The 9974-nt window shown below is 42.1% G+C and overlaps 1 pseudogene across 1 annotated transcript; it reads left to right on the top strand.

Moving 5' to 3' along the window:
• The first annotated feature begins 9229 nt into the window (after positions 1–9229).
• LOC308351935 (putative monooxygenase p33MONOX) lies at positions 9230–9556 on the top strand (annotated as a pseudogene). The gene has a single exon. The product of its transcript is annotated as a putative monooxygenase p33MONOX (transcript).
• The last annotated feature ends 418 nt before the right edge of the window (positions 9557–9974 follow it).

Genomic DNA, 9974 nt, shown 5'->3' with positions numbered 1-9974 from the left:
AGATTTTATTTATTTATTTGACAGAGAGAGAGAGAGAGGGAACACAAGTAGGGGGAGTAGGAGTGGGAGAAGCAGGCTCCCCGCCGAGCAGGGAGCCCGATGCGGGACTCGATCCCAGGACCCTGAGATCACGACCTGATCCGAAGGCAGAGGCTTTAACCCACTGAGCCACCCAGGTGCCCCAAGGGCAATCTTTCTTAAGTGTTGTTTCCAGAAGACCCACCCTTCAGATTCTAACTCATGGAAGGTTTGACCATCTGTAGAAGGATCACAGAAAGCTTCCTTTACCTGGTGGAAATACACTTCGGCATAATGAATTAAAACTTTACAATACTGAGTCATATCAGAATTTATAAGTACGGGAGACACATGAGTTCTATCAGCCAAAGACATGGGTCTTCCTATTACTATTTTCTTTATAAAGCATTACTTTATGCCTTCCCAAAGGTATTGATCTCATTGCCATCAAAGCCAATGGTAGAACTTAGAGCCGTGGCAATCCAGTTGACTTTGTTAATTTAGGTAGCTTTGGGAGAAATGGGTTCCCCTGTCACTGGTGATCTCTTCTAGGATACCCCATAAGGAAATATATTTTCTAAAAGTTTCTTAGTCTTGATTATGGTGTCAGCCATCCTGTATGGGAAGTTTTCAATGCATCCCAAGAACATACAGCCACAAGAACATATTGATAACCCATTACGGGGAACGATTGAATGAAATCCATTTGTAAGTCTTCACATGCCCCAGTAGGTGGTGGGGATGCTCCATCTACTCCATCTACTAACTTAATGGTCTTTCCAGGGTTATGGATTGGACAAATCAGTCCCCAAAACTGGCTAACCAATTTGGTAGCCAAAATTGGTAAACCAGTTATGCGACCTCAGAGCGGTTACCGCCCCCCCATAGTTTTTCGTGATTTGGATCATTTCATCTGTCCCACAATGAGTTGCAGAATGTAGGGCTTTCAGTGATGGCATTCAGAAAGAACCCGGCAGCCACCTGGGCCCTCAGTGAGTCATCTAGTTTTGCACTTGCACCCTCATTCATTCAAGTTGCCTACTGGTATAATTTTAGTGCTGGTCGATCTAGCATAGAAGTCCACTAGAGGACTTCTTAAAACTCAGCTTCTGTATTCTAGTAGGATCTTCAATGTTAATCGTTGCAAGTTGTTAGGGAATAGAATAGCAGGGAGTGGTTCATTTATTTCTTGGGGCCCATTTTTGATGGGGGTTTCTTTAGAAGTGAGGAACCCTCTCTGTTTCCATAACATGCCCAAGTCCTGGGCCATCCCAAAGGTATACATGCTATCAGCATAAATGCTTATTGATTTTACTGTGCGTAGCTGACAAGCCTGGGGACAGGCATGTGGCTTTGCTTCATCACACAGACTTGAGTTGGGAAAGATTTCCCCTTCCAATAGTTTTAAGATTTTCTGTATTTATTTGACAGAGAGAGAGAAAGTGAGAGAGCTAGCACAGACAGGGGGAGCTGCAGAGGAAGACGGAGAAGCAGACTCCCCTGTTGAACAGGGAACCCAATTTGGGGCTGGATCCCAGGACCCAGGGATCATGACCTGAGCTGAAGGCAGACGCTTAACCATCTGAACCACCCGGGCACCCCCCCCCTTTCCAATAGTTTATATTGAGTTGTTGCAGCATATCATGCTCGATATTTCCCTAGTGAACTCTTAGCGTGGGACCCGTGAGCCAAGAATATCACCTCTGGGTTTTCCAGTGTGTCCTGTGAGTCAGTGCAAGCCACAACCTCACACCCACCCAGGTATGGCGGTCCGTCCCGTTGTCAGGCAGGGAAAGTAGAGTAGCAGAGCTGGCTGAGCAAGTTACCAACCACTTAAGGTGGAGGTCAGAAGATGAGAGGAGAAGGTTCTCATAAGGCGTAAGTCTACCTGCTGAGAAACGTTGAGCCTGATCAGAGAGCCTGGGGTACTTGGAAGTGTCAGACATGTACTAATACTAGTTCTGCCAGTCTAGCTTCAGTGGCCAGTGCTTTCCAACAGTTTGGATGTGGTCTGGCTAGTGGGTTTGCTGTAAGCTATAGTAAGCAACCAGTCCCTGTTTTCCTCCATGCTGCTGTGTTAGAATTCCTAGAGTCTGTTTATCACATTTCTGGACAAATAAGATAAAAGATTTAGTATAATTTAGGAGCCCTAGGATGAGATTTTTTTTTTTAAAGATTTTTTTTTATTTATTTATTTGTCAGAGACAGAGAGAGAGAGAGAGAGAGAGCGAGCACAGGCAGACAGAGTGGCAGAGGGAGAAGCAGGCTACCTGCGGAGCAAGGAGCCCGATGTGGGACTCGATCCCCAGGACGCTGGGATCATGACCTGAGCCGAAGGCAGCCACTTAACCAACTGAGCCACCCAGGCGTCCCTAGGATGAGATTTTGTTGTAGGGCTAGTGTTAGTTGGCTAAAGGCTTGCTCACAATTATCTTCCCAGGGTAAGAGCTCTGGAATTGGGACCCTTGTAAGCCCATACAGGGGAGTTGCAATGAGAGAAAACTTTGGAACCCAAGATCCACAATATCCTACAAATCCAAGGAAACTCCTTAATTGTCACTTAGTCGTGAGTCTGGGGAAGTCTGGGATAATCTCTATTCTTTCAGGTGAGAGACAGAGACTGCTTTTGCAACCAAACAATGTCCTAGGTTGGGGGCCTTGCCTTTGGAGAACTGCAGTTTTTCATTGGAGGCCTATGGGCTTTGCAAGCTAAGTGCTGTAATAGACAAATCAAATCTATTTCTTAGGCCTCCCTCCTAGGGGAGATGTACCAGTAGGTCATCTCCATATGGAATGACTGTACAGTTGTTAGGGAACTGTAAGTTTGCCAAGCCTTGATGTTAATAAAACTTGTGAAAAAAACTAAGGACAGGCCTTCAGCAATCCAGGTATACTGTTGGTTTTTCCAAGTGAAGGTGGATATATATTGATTATTCTTGTCAGCTGGGCTCCTACAGAAAGGGGAGCTGAGAGCCACAACTGTGAACCATTTTCAGTCTGTAGGTACGTTAGACAGCATGGTGTTGGGGATTTGGAACTCCAGGGAACCTTGGTATCACAATTTTATTGACTGTATCCAGATCTTGGACAAAACTCCAACCTCATTCATTTGATTTCTTTTTAAGATTTTATTTATTTATTTGAGAGAGTGAGCAAGAGGGAGAGCACACGAGCAGGGGCAGAAGGAGAGGGAGAAGCAGGCCTCCCTGCTGAGCAGAGAGCCTGACCTGGAGCTGGATCCCAGGACCCTGAGACCATGACCTGAGAAGAAGGCAGATGCTTAACCGACCTAGTCACCCAGGTGCCCCTATTTGATTTTTTTAATGGGTAAAATGGGAGCATTGCAGGAGTCAACCCTTGCTTCATTAAGTCTTCTCCAACTGGTGAGCGCCCTCAGATACCTTCTGGTTTTAGTGGATTTTAAGTCAACTTAGGCAGGGATTTGAAATATTTTTATGGGTTCAGCTCTCTTAATTTTGCCTTTGTTGGTTGAAGAAAAAGCCCATAGGCATTCAGCACTTCTGAGAGATCGGGGCTCTCATGCTTTCTTTTTTATTATATTTTTGAAATTATTCTTATTTGTTAAGAATTTAAAATTTTAAAAAATTTTATTTATTTATTTAGAGAGAATGAGAGCAGCAGGAGGGGCAGATATATATAGAGAGAGAGAATCCCAAGCCGACTCCACACTCAGCAGGGAACCCACACGGGACTCGATCTCATGACCCTGAGATCAGGACCTCAGCTGAGATCAAGAGCCCAACGCTTAACTGCACCACGTGGGTTCCCCAAAGATCATTTCTCCTTCTGAGTTAAATTTTACATGACTTCTCAATTTAGAAAGCAGATCTCATCCTCACAGTTTTACTGGGGCAGGGCCACACAGGAAGAGAGTATGGGTCCCAGAAAATGGTCCTAGTGTCATCTGGACTGGTTTAGATATAGGTACTCTTTGAGCTTGCTTAGAAACCCTCTTAACTCCAAGGGGTTTGCCCCTTTATGAAAGCAGGGTCTTGCGTGTATACAGTGGCTCTGGACTTCACCGATACTAAACAGGCTCCTCCGTGAATGTTTACCTTAGTGCCCCCTTGCTTGTTTAGAGGCATCATGGGGAGCGATTTACCTGAAGAGCCCTCGTAGCCCATCCCAATCCTTATGATTATTTTGGTAATCTGATTTTGCAAGACTTCCCCCAGGGGGGAAACGATCTGGATTCATAGGTGGAAGTCCATGAAAAGATGGGTTCAGGGCGCACCTGGGTGGCTCAGTTGTTAAGCTTCTGCCTTCAGCTCAGGTCATGATCCCTGGGTCCTGGGATTAAGCCCCACATTGAGCTCCCTGCTCAGCCCCCTTGCTTGTGCTCCCTCTCTCGGTGTCTCTCTCTCTCTCTGTCAAATAAATAAATAAATAAATTTTTAAATTAATATATAATGTATTATTTGCCCCAGGGGTACAGGTCTGTGAATCATCAGGCTTACACATTTCACAGAACTCACCACAGCACATACCCTCCCCAATGTCCATAACCCAGCCCCCCTATCCCTACCTCCCCCCACCACCCAGCAACCCTTGATGTGTTTCTTGAGATTAAGAGCATTTTATGGTTTGACTCCTTCCCCATCCCATCTTATTTCATTTTTTCCCTCCCTACCCCCCATGACACTCCACCCTGCCTCTCAAATTCCTCATATCAGAGAGATCATATTATAATTGTATTCCTCTGATTGACTTATTTCGCTCAGCATAACACTCTCTAGTTCCATCCAGGTCATTGTAAATGGCAAGATTTCATTTCTTTTGATGGCTGCATAATATTCCATTCGTTGTATAGCTGTACCACATCTTCTTTATCCATTCATCTGTTGATAGACATCTAGACTCTTTCCATAGTTTGGCAATGTCCATAGTGGACGTTGCTGCTATAAACATTCAGGTGCACATGCCCTTTCAGATCCCTACATTTGTATCTTTAGGGTAAATACCCAGTAGTGTGATTTCTGGGTTGTAGTGTAGCTCTATTTTCAATTTTTTGAGGAACCTCCATGCTGGTTCCCAGAGTGGCTGCACCAGCTTGCATTCCCACCAACAGTGTAAGAGGGTTCTCCTTTCTCCACATCCTCACCAACACATGCTATGTCCTGACTTGTTAGTTTTAGCCATTCTGACTGGTGTGAGGTGGTATCTCATTGTGGTTTTGATTTGTATTTCTCTGATGCCGAGTGATATGGAGCACTTTTTCATGTGTCTATTGACCATTTGGATGTCTGCTTTGCAGAACTGTCTGTTCATGTCTTCTGCCCATTTCTTGATTGGATTATTTGTTCTTTGGGTATTGAGTTTGATAAGTTCTTTATAGATTTTGGGTTCTAGCCCTTTATCTGATATGTCATTTGCGAATATCTTCTCCCATTCTGTCAGTTGTCTTTTGGTTTTGTTGACTGTTTCCTTTGCTGTGCAAAAGTTTTTGATATTAATGAAGTCCCAGCAGTTCATTTTTGCCCTTGCTTCCCTTGCCTTTGGTGATGTTTCTAGGAAGTCGTAGTGTCTGAGGTCAAAGAGGTTGCTGCCTGTGTTCTCCTCAAGGATTTTAATGGATTCCTACCTCACATTGAGGTCTTTCATCCATTTTGAGTCTATTTTTGTGTGTGGTGTAAAGAAGTGGTCCAGTTTTAGCCTTCTACATGTGGCTGTCCAATTTTCCCAACACCATTTGTTGAAGAGACTGTCTTTTTTCCATTGGATATTCTTTCCTGCTTTTTCGAAGATTAGTTGACCATAGAGTTGAGGGTCCATTTCTGGGCTCTCTATTCTGTTATATTGATCTATATGTCTGTTTTTGTGCCAGTACTGTACTATCTTGATGATTACAGCTTTGTAATAGAGCTTGAAGTCTGGAATTGTGATGCCATTAACTTTGGCTTTCTTTTTCAACATTCCTCTGGTTATTCGGGGTCTTTTCTGGTTCCATATAAATTTTAGGATTATTTTTTCCATTTCTTTGAAAAAAATGATGGTATTTTGGTAAGGATTGCATTAAATGGGTAGATTGCTTTAGGTACTAGACAGTTTCATAATATTTGTTCTTCCAATCCATGAGCATGGAACATTTTTCCATTTCTTTGTGTCTTTCTCAATTTCTTTCATGAGTACTTTATAGTTTTCTGAGTACAGGTTCTCTGACTCTACGGTTAGGTTTATTCCTAGGTATCTTATGGTTTGGGGTGCAGTTGTAAATGGGATCGACTCCTTAATTTCTCTTTCTTCTGTCTTGTTGTTGGTGTATAGAAATGCAGCTGATTTTTGTGCATTGATTTTATATCCTGACACTTTACTGAATTCCTGTATGAGTTCTAGCAGTTTTGGGGTGGAGTCTTTTGGGTTTTCCACATAAAGTACCATATCATCTGTAAAGAGTGAGAATTTGACTTCTTCTTTGCCAAGTCAGATGCCATTTATTTCCTTTTGTTGTCTGATTGCTGAGGCTGGACTTCTAATACTCTGTTGAATAGCCAGTGGTGATAGTGGACAGTCCTACTGTGTTCCTGACCTTAGGGGGAAAGCTCTCATGTTTTCTCCATTGCGAATGATATTTGCTGTGGGTTTTTCATAGATGGCTTTGATGATATTGAGGTATGTTCCTTCTATGCCTACACTGTGAAGGGTTTTGCTCAAGAAAGGATGCTGTACTTTGTCAAGTGCTTTTTCAACATCTATTGAGAGTATTATATGGTTCTTGTTCTTTCTTTTATTAATGTATTGTATCACATTGATTGATTTGCGGATGTTGAACCAACCTTGCAGCCCAGGAATAAATCCCACTTGGTCATGGTGAATAATCCTTTTAATGTACTGTTAGATCATACTGGCTAGTATTTTGGCGTGAATTTTTGCATCCATGTTCATCAAGGATATTGGTCTGTAATTCTCCATTATTTTTTCGTCTTTTTAAAAAGATTTTGTTTATTTATTTGAGAGAGAGAGAGACATAGTGAGAGAGAGAGAACACAAGCAAGGGGATCTGCAGAGGGAGAGGGAGAAGCAGGCTCTCTGCTGAGCAGAGATCTTTCTTGTTTCCTTTTTTTTTTTAATTTTTTATTTGTTTTTTCTTTTCAGTGTTCCAGAATTCATTGTTTATGCACCACACCCAGTGCTCCATGCAATACATCCCCTCCATAATACCCAACACCACGCTCACCCAACCTCCCACTTCCCTCCCCTCCAAAACCCTCAGTTTGTTTCTCAGAGTCCACAGTCTCTCACGGTTTGTCTCCCCTTTTCTTGTTTCTTGAGAAAGGCTTGTATCGCTATATACTTTCCTCTCAGGACCTCCTTTGCTGTCCCAAAGATTTTGAACTGTTGTGTTTTCATTTTCATTTGTTTCCATGAATTTTTTCAATTCTTCTTTAATTTCCTGGTTGACCCATTCATTCTTTAGAAGGATGCTCTTTAGTCTCCATGTATTTGAGTTCTTTCCAACTTTCCTCTTGTGGTTGAGTTCTAGCTTCAGAGCATTGTGGTCTGAAAATATGCAGGGAATGATCCCAATTTTTTGGTACCAGTTGAGACCTGATTTGTGACCAGGATGTGATCTATTCTGGAGAATGTTCCATGTCCACTAGAGAAGAATGTGTATTCTGTTGCTTTGGGATGGAATGTTCTAAATATATCTGTGATGTCCGTCTGGTCCAGTGTGTCATTTAAAGCCTTTATTTCTTTGTTGATCTTTTGCTTGGATGATCTGTCCATTTCAGTGAGGGGGGTGTTAAAGTCCCCTACTATTACTGTAATATTGTCAATGTGTTTCTTTGATTTTATTATTAATTGGTTTATATAACTGGTTGCTCCCATATTAGGGGCATAGATATTTAAAATTGTTAGATCTTCTTGTTGGACAGACCCTTTAAGTAAGATATAGTGTCCTTCCTCATGTCTTAGTATAATAAATCTAATTTATCTGATATAAGGATTACCATTCCAGCTTTCTTTTGATGTCTGTTAGCATGGTAAATTGTTTTCCATCCCCTCACTCTAAATCTGCAGGTGTCTTTGGGTCTAAAATGAGTTTCTTGTAGACAGCATATTGATAGGTTTTGGTTTTTTATCCATTCTGATACCTGCATCTTTTGATTGGGGTATTTAGCCCATTTACATTCAGGATAACTATTGAGAGATATGAATTTAGTGCCATTGTATTGCCTGTAAGGTGACTGTTACTGTATATTGTCTTCATTCCTTTCTGGTCTGTTACTTTTAGGCGCTCTCTTTGCTTAGAGGACCCCTTTCAATATTTCCTGAAGGCTGGTTTGGTGTTTGCAAATTCTTTTAGTTTTTATTTGTCCTGGAAGCTTTTTATCTCTCCTTCTATTTTCAAAGACAGCCTAGCTGGATATGGTATTCTCGGCTGCATATTTTTCTCGTTTATTGCTCTGAATATATCATGCCATTCCTTTCTGGCCTCCTAGGTCTCTGTGGATAAGTCTGCTGCCAATCTAATATTTCTACCGTTGTATGTTACAGACCTCTTGTCCTGAGCTGCTTTCAGGATTTTCTCTTGTGTATTTTGGTCTGTTAGAAGAAATTACCTTCCAAAATTTTAAAGAAAGAGAAACTCATATCCATATATATATATGTGTGTGTGTGTGTGTGTGTGTGTGTGTGTGTGTGTAAACATGATTAAAGGGATGGAATATGACTATAAAGATGAAAATTTAAGAAGATTCTAAAAAAGAAATTGATAAGAAGTTGGTTGGAAAAAGAAAAAGAAAAAGGAAAGACTGTGCTCAGGCTGGAGACTAGAATAAAGTCATGTGCTAGGTTTAGGGTATATTTTGATCTATTAGAAGAAATTGTATCCCAAAATTTTAAAGAAAAAAAAACCCTATATGTATACAAATAATAAGGTTAAATACAATGAAGGGATAAAATATCACTATGACAATGAAATTTTAAAAATATTTTTAAAGGGTATTGATAAGATAAAATAGTTAAAAGTTAAAATAGCCTTACCTCCGAGGAGACCAAGTACCTTCAAGTGACAGAATCGCTCCACAAACTAAAGCTACAGAGTAGAGGGATATTGAGAGAAGAGAAGCAGCCAGCCTCGGCCCACTCCACTCCGAGCAGCAGCCCCCACTCTTCCCCTAAGCACAAGTCCAGAGGCTGGTTCACTTCTGGTCCTTCCACAGCCTGACCTGGCCCAAATCCTGGCACCATGGATTCTGCAAGTGGGGACAAGGACAAAAACTTGGTGGATAAATGGAGGCTTTTTGGACCAAGATCCCTCCAGAAGTCTGATTCAGGAGGTTTTGCCATCCAGACTTAGAGAGGAGCCCAGAAGCCTTCTCCAACGGAACTGATCCATGTCCAGGCCACCTAAATGGCCAAAGATCCAGCAACCTTCAAACCACCCAAGATGGACATCCTACTGATGGAAGGGAAGAAACCACTGCCGCGGACCCATAATCTCAAACCCCATGACTTAAATGTGCTCACACCCACTGGCTTCTGGAGCTCTTTGTATTCCAGGGACTCTGGATAGAGGGTATCTTGTACCCAACTCCCCTTTTATCTTGGCTTTGACATAGGAGAGATTTGTTTGTTTGTTTGTTTTTTAAAGATTTTGTTTATTTATTTGACAGAGAGAGATAACAAGTAGGCAGAGGCAGGCAGAGAGAGAGGGGAAAGCAGGCTCCCTGCTGAGCAGAGAGCTGGATGCAGGTCTCGGTTCCAGGACCCTGGGATCATGACCTGAGCCGAAGGCAGAGGCTTTAACCCACTGAGCCACCCAGGTGCCCCCCCCTTTTTTTTCTTTTTGCTTTTAAAACCTCTTAAACCGAAGCTAGAGCTGGAGATATACTTGGTTTTTGAGAAATGTTAGTGCAAAGCTTGTCCTTGTGTGTGTGAAAGAAACCATTTTGTATGGTTTAAAGTTAAATAATCCTGGTGGTGATGTATGG

The sequence above is a fragment of the Martes martes genome, assembly GCF_963455335.1.
Source record: "Martes martes genome assembly, chromosome: 10".
NCBI lineage: Eukaryota > Metazoa > Chordata > Mammalia > Carnivora > Mustelidae > Martes > Martes martes.
Note: the sequence above shows the minus strand (reverse complement) of the source record. Positions and strands in the feature narration are given on the sequence as shown.